This window comes from Micropterus dolomieu, unplaced genomic scaffold, assembly GCF_021292245.1.
Source record: "Micropterus dolomieu isolate WLL.071019.BEF.003 ecotype Adirondacks unplaced genomic scaffold, ASM2129224v1 contig_13397, whole genome shotgun sequence".
Lineage (NCBI taxonomy): Eukaryota > Metazoa > Chordata > Actinopteri > Centrarchiformes > Centrarchidae > Micropterus > Micropterus dolomieu.
Window position 1 is genome coordinate 9600 of NW_025742383.1, and position 12403 is coordinate 22002.

Consider the following 12403-nt stretch of genomic DNA (forward strand, 5'->3'; position numbering starts at 1 on the left):
CTGGTTCCCCGAGAAGGGGAACGAGACACTGCGTCGGCCCGCCGCACCTCTCTCCCCGCCTGAAGCGCCTGCTTCATAGTTTAAGCTAATGATGAGTGTGTACAGGTGTGCTTTATACTCCTCCGGTTATTCCGTCACACCTTACCGTTCTAGCAACAAACCAATAGGATTGGAGTGATTTCATTCACGTTCAGACCTGATTTCATTCACGTTCAGACCTGTTCCCATAGTGTCGTAACCGACGCAGTGTTGCGTTCCCCTTCTCGGGGAACCAGGGTTACATACATAACCCGAGACGTTCTGACTGACTGGTAGGGACACTCAGCCATTTAACCTCTATGGGATCGTTAGCTAAGATCATTGATACCGCTGGTTCATTACTGCTCCTCGCTGTGGTAACGACTCTCGTCATAGTTAGAGCCACCCGTGGCCAAGTCTGAACGACCATCATTGGCAACTTTACCTGAGGCCAAGAGGGAATGCTTGTTCAGTTTCCTGGGAAGTGATGAAAGTGATGGTGTAGACCCCCTCCTCTGTTTAACGACGGCATCTCAACCCGGGCGTAAATGGCTTCCTTGACACCTCTTTCAAACCATCCATCTTCTCTGTCTAAAATGTGCACCTGGTGATCCTCAATCAAGTGTCCTTTGTCCTTCAGATGTAAATAAACTGTCTTGACCTGAGGAGTTGGCCCTTCTGTGTTGAGCCATGCGTTTGTGTAGTGGTTTAGTTTCCCCAATTTACATTTCTGTGCATTCCTCACTGCATTGGATCGCATATACAAGATTGCTTTTCTTGTGTTTGGGTGTGCGGTCTTTGGGGTTGACCAGTATCTGTCTTAGTGTGTTCTTGGGTTTAAAAAAACACAGGCATGTGATGTTTGTTGAAAATCCTCATGAGTTTCTCTGATACTCCAGACATGTATGGAATCACAATGTTGTTGCATTTGACTTTCTTCTCCTCATCCCCTGTAGTGTTGGTCTTCTTCCTGGATTTTGTGGTTTTCACAAAGGTCCATTTAGGGTATCCACAGGCTGTAAGTGCCCCCTTCAGGTTGTTCTGTTCTATCTCTCTGGCTTTTGCACTTGTTGGTATGTGGTCTGCTCGGTGGTGCACCCCTAGCTTGTGTTCCAGTGGGTGGTGGGAATCAAAAACGTAAGTATTGATCCGTGTGTGGGGGTTTCCTGTACACTCCACTTTGCAGGCTTCTGTCCTCTTCAATGTGTACAGCACATTCCAGGAAAGCCCAACTGTTGTGGACAAATTCTCATGTGAACTTGATGTTAGTGTCCACAGAGTTGATATGTTCTATGAAGGCTTGTACTTCTTGGGTTTTAATTTTGACCCAAGTGTCATCCACATACCTGTACCAGTGGCTTGTTGTTGTTCTTCTGAAGGAGTTCAGGGTTTTTCCCTCCACTTCTTCCATGTAGATGTTAGCCACAAAAGTGACACTGGAGAGCCCATGGCACAGCCATGCTTTTGTCTGTAGAATCCTCCGTTGTATTGGAAATAGGTTGTGTTTAGACAGAGATCAAATAATTTATTGATCTGGTCAGGGCTGAGGTTGGTTCTGCTGTCCAGGCTGTGGTCTTGAAGTAGCCGTTTCCTTATGAATTGTATTGCCTCCATGGTGGGGATGCAGGTGAACAAAGAGGTCACATCATAGGACACCATGGTTTCATCTGGGTCCAGTTTCAGTCCTCAAACTTTGTTTACAAAGTCAATGGAGTTTTGAATGTGGTGGGAGCACTAACGAACCAGCGGAATCGACGATCCTAGCAAACGATCCGACAGAGGTTAAATAGCTGAGTTTCCCTTCCAGTCAGTCAGAACTGAAGAAGTCTCTTAGATGGGGGACGAAACGTCTTCTAGTATCTTCAGCCAAGTCCACCAGAGTCTGCCATTATCCGTGGCGCCAAGATGCAGTTAAGAGAGCTGAGATGTACCCTATGACAGGAGGCAAGGTGAGGAGTCGAGGATGTACAAACTGAGAAATGGAAAAATCCCACATTACTCAGCTTTCAGGCAACAGTAGCTTTAAACGGTCTATTTCTAAGCTCTCTCAACACTATGGAAAAGATATAGTTAAACAAGAGTTTCACTTTTAGTTTACACAATAGAATCATCATCATACTGTAAAGAAATTGGAGCTGGGTTGTTGTATAAAGTAAACAATGCATCATTTGCAAAACAACAGTAAGACTCATGTCTTCATTTCAACTTGGAGATGTACACTCTGTTCCTGCATATTAATGATGTGAAGAGGAAGAAAATCAGGGCGGCCTTTAACACTTCAGTGTCTGTTTTAACACATGTGTACCAAATCCATTATAATATAGCATAATAAAGTATTCCTGATATTCTTGAATATGTCAAACATTAACTAATGTTGCAAATTCAGATATCTTGTTTTGACAAGCAGGGGGACCAGAGAATACAGGCAGGCGGCCCGAGGGCGGAGCAGGGGAACCAGGGAATTCAGGTGGGCGGCCCGAGGGCAGAGCAGGGGGACCAGAGAATACAGGCGGGCGGCCCGAGGGTGGAGCAGGGGAACCAGGGAATTCAGGCGCGCGGCCCGAGGGCGGAGCAGGGGGACCAGAGAATACAGGCGGGCGGCCCGAGGGCGGAGCAGGGGAACCAGGGAATTCAGGCGTCCTAGGGGCAGGGCAGAGAGGGAGTGTAGGACCTCAGGAGGACGGCCCGGAGGCCAGGCAGAGAGAGAACAGGGAACCTTGGGCGGGCTTCCCAGGAGCAGGACAGAAAGGGAACATGAGACCTAAGTAGGATGGCTTAGAGGCGGGGCAAAGAGGGAACATGGGTCCTGAGGCGGGCTTCCCAGGGGCAGGGTGGAGAGGGAACGTGACACCTGAGGCGGGTTTCCCAGGGGCAGAGCAGAGAGGGAACATGGGACCTCAGGTGGACGGCACGGAGGTAGGGCTGGGAGGGGACATGGAACCTCAGGTGGACGGCCCGGAGGCTGGGCAGAGAGGGAACCGAGGAGGTCAGGAGGTCGAGAGCCTGAGCTAAGGTCCACAGGGTCCGAGCAGAGGCTCGACGGGGAGGACTGGAGGTCCCAGGAGGCCGGCGGGGAAGGCGTAACCTCTCCAGAGGTCGGGCTAAGGGGCGGCTGGGATGAGGGCGAGACCTCTCCAGAAGGCCGGCAGCGAGACAGCAGCAGGGGGAATCAGGGACGGGACTGCTGGGCTGAGGGCCTTGGTGCGAGGAGTGGGGGTTGGTCCAACACCAACCACCACCAACGGGGCTGACACCAGCTGGGGGCTAGCGGTGCAAGCAGGCCGGGGAATAGGCTGGGGGCTAGCGGGCCAGGGATCAGGAGGGAGAGGCCGGAGGCTAGAGGCGCTAGCAGGCCGGGGAACAGGCTGGGGGCTAGCGCCGCTAGCGGGCTGGGGATCAGGACCAAACTGGGGGCTAGCCAGCCGGGGATCAGGAGGGACGGGCTGGAGGCTAGCGGCGCTAGCAGGCCGGGGAATGGGCTGGAGACTAGCAGTGCTAGCAGCCCGGGATCTGGAGAAAATACAGGAGCAAGTGAAAGGCACTGGCTAAACAGCTGAATGCCGTTCCCCAGCCTCGGAGCAGACTTGTGGAGGAATAGGTGAGCCCATGGCGGTAGAGAGTCCCTCAGCCACGGCTTGGCAGCGACTCGCTCCTGAGCCAGAGATCCAAAAACCTCCCACTCAAAGTTGTCGACCGCTTCCTTCCAAAAGACCTGCAGTTCGATCAAGTCGACCTCCAGTTCGCACAGATAACGTGAAAGGTCTGCAGGGTCCATTGCTGGCCTCGTCTTACCACCACAGGGTTCACTGAGCGTAGGCTTAGGTGGGGACGCTGACACAGGCAGGGGAGGCAAAGACTCGCTGGGGTACTCCTTTGTTGGTGGAGGGGCTATGGCGTGGAGGAAGCTGGCGTCCCGGGGGGGGCAGAATCCCTCAAACGGGGAGTAGCCGCTAAAAACTGGTGAGCCCTGGCACAGAAGACTTCCCTTAGGCTGTCGCTGATAGCTCCCTCCCACAAGATTTTAAGTTCCATGAACTCCAAATACAGGTCATCAAAGTTTGTGGGGTCTGTGGACAGGGGTGAGGGTAAGCGTGCTGGGTCCATACTGGCTTGATCCTTCTGTTGTGGTGTGGACCTCTCTAACTTCAACAAGCTCTTGAAAACTCATATCTTCCGAGAACACTTCCTCTTATAACACCTCTAACTCCTAACTCACTACATCTGCATTCACACACTGGTGGAACACGGGCAATTCGGGGTTAAGTATCTTGCCCAAGGACACCTCAACCCGCAGCCTGAAGGTTAACCTTCCAGTTAACGGGTAACCCGCTCTACTTCCTGAGCCACAGCCATAGTATTTACCCCAATGATGTGATATGTGCTATGAGCTCTCACTAGCTCTTACTATTGCTGCTCTTACTAGTATGTATTGTCAGTTGTAGATCTGTACTTGATGTTCTGTTGATGCTTGTATGTTGTTCCTCAAATGTAAGTCGCTTTGGATAAAAGTGTCTGAATGTAATTTATTTATTTATATGTAAAATGATGTTGATGTTGTTGAGTCTGACTGTAGTTTCTGATGTGCTCTGTGTTACACTGATACAGGCTCAGAATGGCTGGGGAGTGACTTACACCTCTAGTCAGATCTGTGCCTTAAAAGGATCAACAGTGGAAATAAACTGCACCTACACACACCCATCCAGAATAAATGGCCGTGATACTACAGTTCAGGAATCATTCTGGTGTGCTCGAAGAACTGGAAATGTGTGTGTGGATCTGAGAACAGACTCAGAGTACGCAGGTCGTTTGCAGTACAGTTGTTCTAACAACATCTCCTTCAGTGTGTGAGTTTACTCCACTGTGTCGGGGGGAAAAATCTATTTCAGACATAACCATATTGGAGTCTTCTAGATCTAAATGTAGCTGCAGCTGTCACTGTTTGTCGTGTGTGCAGGCAGGAATAGATTTAGGACCCAGTTGCAGGACTCTAAGGCAAATAGATCCGGTCTTAGAGTATTTATTAACAAAAGGGGAAACCAAACTTACAGCAGAGTCCAAAAATCCAACAGGAAAGGAAATCCATAACCAAGTTTGTCTACAGAGGAGCAATAACACAGTCCGTAAAACAAAAAATCCAGGGGGTGACACTACAAAGGAATAATCCAAAGACGAGGCAGGAAAGCAGACTCAGACAGTAGACAAACGACAAACAAGCAAGAACAGAACAGAAATTACCAACATTTAAGCAGAAGGTAACGAGCAGGGCGGGACCGAGACCAGGTGGAGCAAATCAGAATAACTCATCCAGACAGGCTCTAAACAGGACAAGACCAACATGCATAAACACCACTGAAAGACAAACCGAGGTTCATAAGAAACACAGTCAGACAGATAAGGCAAGCACACAGATATTGAAACTACAGACAGAGCAGACTAAGATAACTACAGAATACAGGCAGTTAAAACAGATAAAACATAATCAAACAACTGACAAGACAGGCAGTGATCAGAACAAACACTTAGCAGACAGGCAGACACAAACCAAGCAGAAACCAAACAGCACACAATAACAGAAAAAAACAAGAACAAAGACAGACATGGATCAGGATCATGACAGCACCATCATTATTTATAAAACATTTTGATATTCTGTTATTTGAATTTTTGTGATTCAGGAATATTTAAAGTAAAAAAATATGTTGTTGCTACATTTTATGTTTTGGTTATTGCTCCTTTTTGATGATGTCATTCCCAATAGCTCTCAGTTTTTGACTGAGACAGAATGGATATTGTTAGTCTGGCACTTTTGAGTAAAACATTAGTTTCTGATGAAGATTCATGTTCAGTTTTTAGATGATGAAGCAACAGCTGTTAGTATAAGGAAAACAACTTTTTACAGTCTGTTATTTAGACTCAACAGAATTATTTCAAAAACATAAGAAAGGACATGATCTGCCAGCTGGCAACAACTACAACTTACCTGAGAAGACTGTCAGGACTGACTCAGTAAACAGGACCTGAACACAACCAGCATCCTGTATATAGAGACAAATGATTAAAGACGTGTGATTGGCAGTCAGTTTCCACCAGCAGGAGTCAAAAATCAGCACTCTGGACAGCTGCTGTGACAAATACTAGAGAGAATCAAAAAGAGACAAACACAGAGAAGTTTTAATGAAAATAGTTAATCGTCTACGGTAACAAATTCTAATCTTTAAGTAATTCATGTTCATCTGTTCTCCAGATGCTCCAAAGCTTCCCTCTGTGTCAGTGAGTCCCTCTGCTGAGATAGTGGAGGGCAGTTCAGTGACTCTGACCTGCAGCAGTGATGCTAACCCAGCAGCTAAATACACCTGGTACAAGACAAATGTAAACCTCAAACCTCTCAGTGAAGAACCACAGCTTGTCTTCAGTTCCATCCAGTCCTCTGACCCTGGAGAGTATTACTGTGTAGCTCAGAACCAGCTGGGGAGGAGGACATCTGAATACATCACTAATGTGAAATGTGAGTGAAACGGCTTATTTAAAATAAAAAAAACAGCTTAAATCTGCCCAGTCTTTACATCCTTCAGCTCTACTTGCTTCACATTAACAGTCTGCTGTAACTCACTGAGCAGCTCCAGAAGATTTTAAGTTTTATGCAGTTTTGTGATCAAACCGTCACACATCCATTTATCAGACCTCCTTCAAAGTCTAAAATGTTGCGGCACACAGCTGTTCACAGTTTATAATGTAAATACCAGATGTGCTACTGTAGTAACTGTTAGGTTTAACTGGAAGGATTCAGAAGTGGACACTAGGCTGATGATTAGAACACAGGCAAGGTTTATTGACAAGAGTGCTCAGGAATGGCCAGAGAGTAGAAGAGAGGGCTGAGAATTCCAAGTCCGGCGGGATTCCAGCGATGGCGTTAGAAGCACTGTTCAGGGCGGACAGATTGGCAGGCGGGCGGCAGGCAAGCAGGCAGGCAGCGACTCAACACACAGGACGGAAACAAGAAGTTAGGTACAGGTCACAAATTACTCAACTAGAAGTAGGAGAGTTGGCCAGAGCAATATACCACAGGAGGTGAACTGGCGAACAACGGGAGCTGGACCAGAGTATTTCACTGCAGGAGTTGATTGTTGATGAGCCAAAGGTGCAAGAAGCTGGAGGTGGTGATCCTGGACCGGACACGCCCACACACACACACACACACACACACACACAGGACCTGACAGACAAGTCTGACAGAGACAGCAGGGAAGAGAAAATTGGGAAAACACAAGGGAGGCGGAGCCTAATCATGACAGTAACACACCCTTAACCTAGAATAATCCTAACACATCTCCTCCAGATGCTCCAAAGACCTCCTCTGTGTCAGCGAGTCCCTCTGGTAAAATCATGGAGGGCAGTTCAGTCCTGTGCAGTGTTGTCAACGTAGAAGAGAGGCTGAACACATTATTAGCAGGAGGAACACAGAAACAGCAGCTGGAGCAAGACTCAGGAACATCTATCATCCTCTTTTGAGTTGAATTTAAACTCAAAAAAGCATAAACCGTGAACAAACCATAAAATATTTCAAAACACTGAATACATCATTAATAGATTAACTTCTTGTAACCAATTTACAGTTTAAATCAAGTCTGTAGCTGAACTGGTGAGCTTTCAAAGCGGAGTAGGTATGAAGAGGATTTCGACAGTCTCTCCATTCACTTAGAATGGGAAAATTTTCCTGGAAAACTTTTCTTCCTGGAATATTTTGTAAAGTATTTAAGGTATCAATGACAAAAGTATTATTATTATTAAGTAGTATTTTTGTTTCTTACCGATGGTGGTTGTTGTTTTGTATATGTGTTATGTATGTTACATCCTGCTGCTGCACAATCAATTGCCCCCCGGGGATAATAAAGACTCCTTGAACTTGAAGACATACCTTCGTAGAGCAACATGCAATCCAAAGTTCAGCTAAAGCTTCCAAAATTACAGTTGTTGTAGTTTGTCCAGACTGTGATTCTTTGCTGAGCTGCAGCAGAAAGTTTAGCCCCATTGGTGTCCTGACGTTACTCTGTCATTCGGTCACAAAGCCTTTCATATTCAAATCTTATGGGTAAAATCAGAACATCATTTTTACTTGTTATCCAGCAGCAGGTTGTATTATTGTAGTTCCACCGATGTCAACCTTCTGCTAAGAAAGGTAAAACATTTGCCCAGGAAAAATTACTATTTCAATATAGTATTGCCACAGATTGCAGCTTCCAGTAAAGGGTTGAGCACAGCAAAGTTTAAACACATGGTTAACGTTGTGAAATGATCAGAACACAACTACCAGGACAAAGAGACCCACTCAGTTAGCCTGAGTGAAACTACTGAGACCTCATGTTAGCTCCAGCTAATCTTTAGACAGCATTTTGCACTAAATGAGGACAGTAGATTTTGATCCTCATTTATTTCAGTGTAGCCTAAATGTTTTTGCAACCAGCTGCACCAGACGTGCCCATATTTGGAGAAGACGGTGGAGCTAACAACCGTGTGTGGAGCTAGTTAGCTTGCTTACTAGGTGCATCTTTAATTCACATTAACTGTCATTTTAACAGGGCTGACTATTTTGTCTAGCGAACAACAGTCTTAAAACTAAATGTACTCACCAGAGAAAGTGAACAGCCAACTCCTGATACGCTTTTTAACAGTGGTTAAATTTACACAGTGCCGTGGGTACTAGCCTGACTGACATGTCTCCATGGTAACGACTTGTTAATCACAGATAATCCCGTCCTGAAGCATACTCAGCTTTATGGTCTATTTTCCTCTAACTGGGACCATAATTTACTAAATGAACATGGTGTTGTATTGAATAATACTTGAAAGTAGCAATTGAGACCATAAACTCAATAGGAAAGTGTTTACTGAGGTAATAAATCAGCTGAGAAGTAGAAATCATTATAGTTGTGTATAGTAGTAGTGTAGTAGTAATAGCAATTATATAATTTTGAATCAAATTTCATTCTGGCCTCTTCTTTAAGTTTGTATTTGACATAACACCTTATTTTCTCAATTAAAAGGACGGAAACTAATGTATATGTGACGCGAAAGGCAATTTATTATTTTGGCTGCTGTTTTGTCGGCGGATTTCTTCTACCGGCCACCTTGGCAGGTGAGCCAAAAAGTTAATTTCCACCCCTGTGGCCACTGCTTGAAATGATTGGTCCCCTATGGTCTAAAAATTTGTGTGGGGAACCACTAATAGCCTCTGACCTGATTACCTCAGACTTCAGGTGCAGTATGAAGTTTCATATGAAGCTTTTCTGTGCAACGCTCTGTCAGCATGCTTTTTGTGACGTGCTGTGTTTTTGGTTTAGGTGCATACAAATGCCTGTCTTGCCCATTGTGATACAGTAAAACTGTTAACTGTATTTTCACTCAATGTCACCGCTAATTCTTAAAGTGTTGGAAACCTGCAGCACTTATTCCTACCAGGGTGGTGAGAAACTTGGGTGTCATGATTGATGACCAGCTGTCCTTTCAGACTATGTCGCTGCTTTCTCTTGGTCGTGCCGCTTTGCTCTATGCAACATAAGAAAAATCAGGCCGTACCTCATTCAATATGCCACCCAGGTTCTGGTGCGGGGCATGGTTACCTCTCACCTCGACTACTGCAATGCCCTCCTAGCGGGTCTTCCAGCTTGTGTGGTGAAAGCCCTACAAATGGTTCAGAACGCAGCAGTGCGTCTGGTTTTTGATCAGCCCAAAAGGACTCATGTCATTCCATTGCTGTGCGCCCTCCATTGGCTACCCATGCCTCCTGTATCACATTCAAGTCACTACTGCTTGCATAGAGAGTGACTACTGGGTCTGCACCCATCTACCTAGACTCCATAATCCAAGTTTACGTTCCTTTTCGGCCACTACGCTCTTACCAACAAACGCCACCTGGCTCTGCCATCCCTTCACACAAAGCAATCTCTGTCCCTGTTCTCATCTGTGACACCACGATGGTGGAACGAGCTACCACACGCCATCAGAGCAGGGGCTTCCCTCTCCAACTTCAACAAGCTCTTGAAAACTCATCTTTTCCGAGAACACTTCCTCTTATAACACCTCTAACTCCTAACCCCTAACATGCACTTCCTGTGCTCTTCTTCTGTCCTCTTACAATTATTTTGTATTGATTGCACTTTTTTGTTAACTCTTACTTCTTTCCCTCGGAATTTACCCGATTGATGTGATTTGTGCTATTAGCTCTTAGAATAAGAATCAGAAGGAGCTTTATTGCCAGTTAGTGTTTTACACATACGAGGAATTTGCTTTGGTGATAAGGTGCTACACATAGACAAACATACAGTTGATATAAATAAATGTAGAAATATATAAATATGGAATAGACAATGCAAGTTATATAAGAATATTGAAAAGAACGATTTGCAGAACATGTGCATTATTCTGGGTTTGTGTTGTGCAGAACTATTGCAATGAAATATCTAAATTGACAACATAAAAATATATAACAACAAAGATTAACAATGACAAATTAAATAGTATTTAGATGTGCAGAGACATTTGTATTATTTGCTAGGGGGAAGTGTCAGTGAGGGACCCAGGCCTTGTTGATGAGGCCAGCTGCAGACGGGAAGAAGCTATTTTTGTGGCGAGAGGTTTTGGTCCTGATGGACCGTAGCGTGTTGCCAGAGGGCAGAGTCTGAAACAATTTGTGGCCAGGGTGGGAAGGTCAGCTGCAATCTTTCCTTCTCGCCTCAGAGTCCTGGTGGCGTGCAGGTCCTGGAGTGATGGTAGATTGCAGCCAATCAGCTTCTCTGCAGAGCGAATGATACCTGCAGCCTGCCCTTGTCCCTGGCGGTCGCAGCAGCGTGCCAGATGGTGATGGAGGAGGTGAGGATGGAGTCAGTGATGGCGGTGTAGAATTGAACCATCATTGTCTTTGGCAGGCTGAACTTCTTCAGCTGCCGCAGGAAGTACATCCTCTGCTGGGCCTTCTTGGTGAGGGAGGTGATGTTCAGCTCCCACTTGAGGTCCAGATGTTTTTCCCCAACAGAAGCTGAAGTTCGTACAGTTTGTTGCACAGCGAGCGCACGAAATATTTCCGGTAGCGGTGTGTGGAGTCCCATACAGCGAAGACGCACGAGTAACCCGGCTTTTTCGTCTCCTGCAGCGCTTCACCGCCTGCACAACAACAAGAGAGCCCTTCACCAAAATGTCCAATAATTCCACTGATGATGTGAGAAAAGAAGGAAATAAATCCGCTTGAGTTGTTCCCCTGATGTTCATGAGCTCTTCTCTGATAAAAGAGCGCCGGGAATCACAGCCTTTCTTAATAAACACACAAAAACAAAACAAAGAGCACCTAACATTCGAGGCCGCTATGCTCAGCGCCATCTTGAATCTACTTATTTGTCTTTATTGCTACTCTTACTAGTATGTATTGTCAGTTGTAGATCTCATGCTTATTTGATGCTTCGTTGATGCTTATATGATGTTTCTTAAATGAAAGTCGCTTTGGATAAATGCGTCTGACAAATGAGTAAATGTAATGTAATTCAGAGGGATCAAATAAATTATAACTAAGCATTTTATGTTATAATTGTTTCTATTTGGTGCCCCTCCCATTGGGTGGCACTCAAAACAACAACCAGAGGTGTAAAGTAATGTAAAGTACAAATACTTTGTTACTGTACTTAAGTAGTTTTTTGCTGGATTTTTACTTTACTTGAGTATTTCAAGTAAGCAAAATGAAAAGCAGACAGAGCACTTGAGTGGTGCAGCAGTTCAAATAAATACATATTGCATCATGTTTCTACAGTAGCTGAAAACAAACAGCACTACAGAGTGCGTTTCGTCCATAGACTGAATATAAAAAGGATTTGTCACTATGTTCTTCTTCTTCTTCTTCTTCTTCTAGCATTCTGGCAGCGTAGACTCTCATCACTATGCTGAATACGTTGAACACATATTTTACATTAAACTTCTGTATTCAAACCTGTCCTCAGTGAATTTAAAAAGATAGATTTCTTTTTGTAAAATCAATAGATTTGAATATGTAATATGTTTTACTTTTGATACTTACGTACTTGTAAAACCATGTATGTTTTTACTTTTACTTGAGTAATTTTTTTAATGGATGACTTTTACTTTAACATCTTAGTGTGGTATCTGTTCTTTTACTTATGTATGTACTAAAGTATGATAATTGAGTACTTTTTACAAGACTGATAACAACCTTGTTTGCCTAAAACCTGTTTTATTTCTATATACGTTCTCCAGATGCTCCAAAACTTCCCTCTGTGTCAGTGAGTCCCTCTGCTGAGATAGTGGAGGGCAGTTCAGTGACTCTGACCTGCAGCAGTGATGCTAACCCAGCAGCTAATTATACCTGGTACAAGGAGAATGAAGA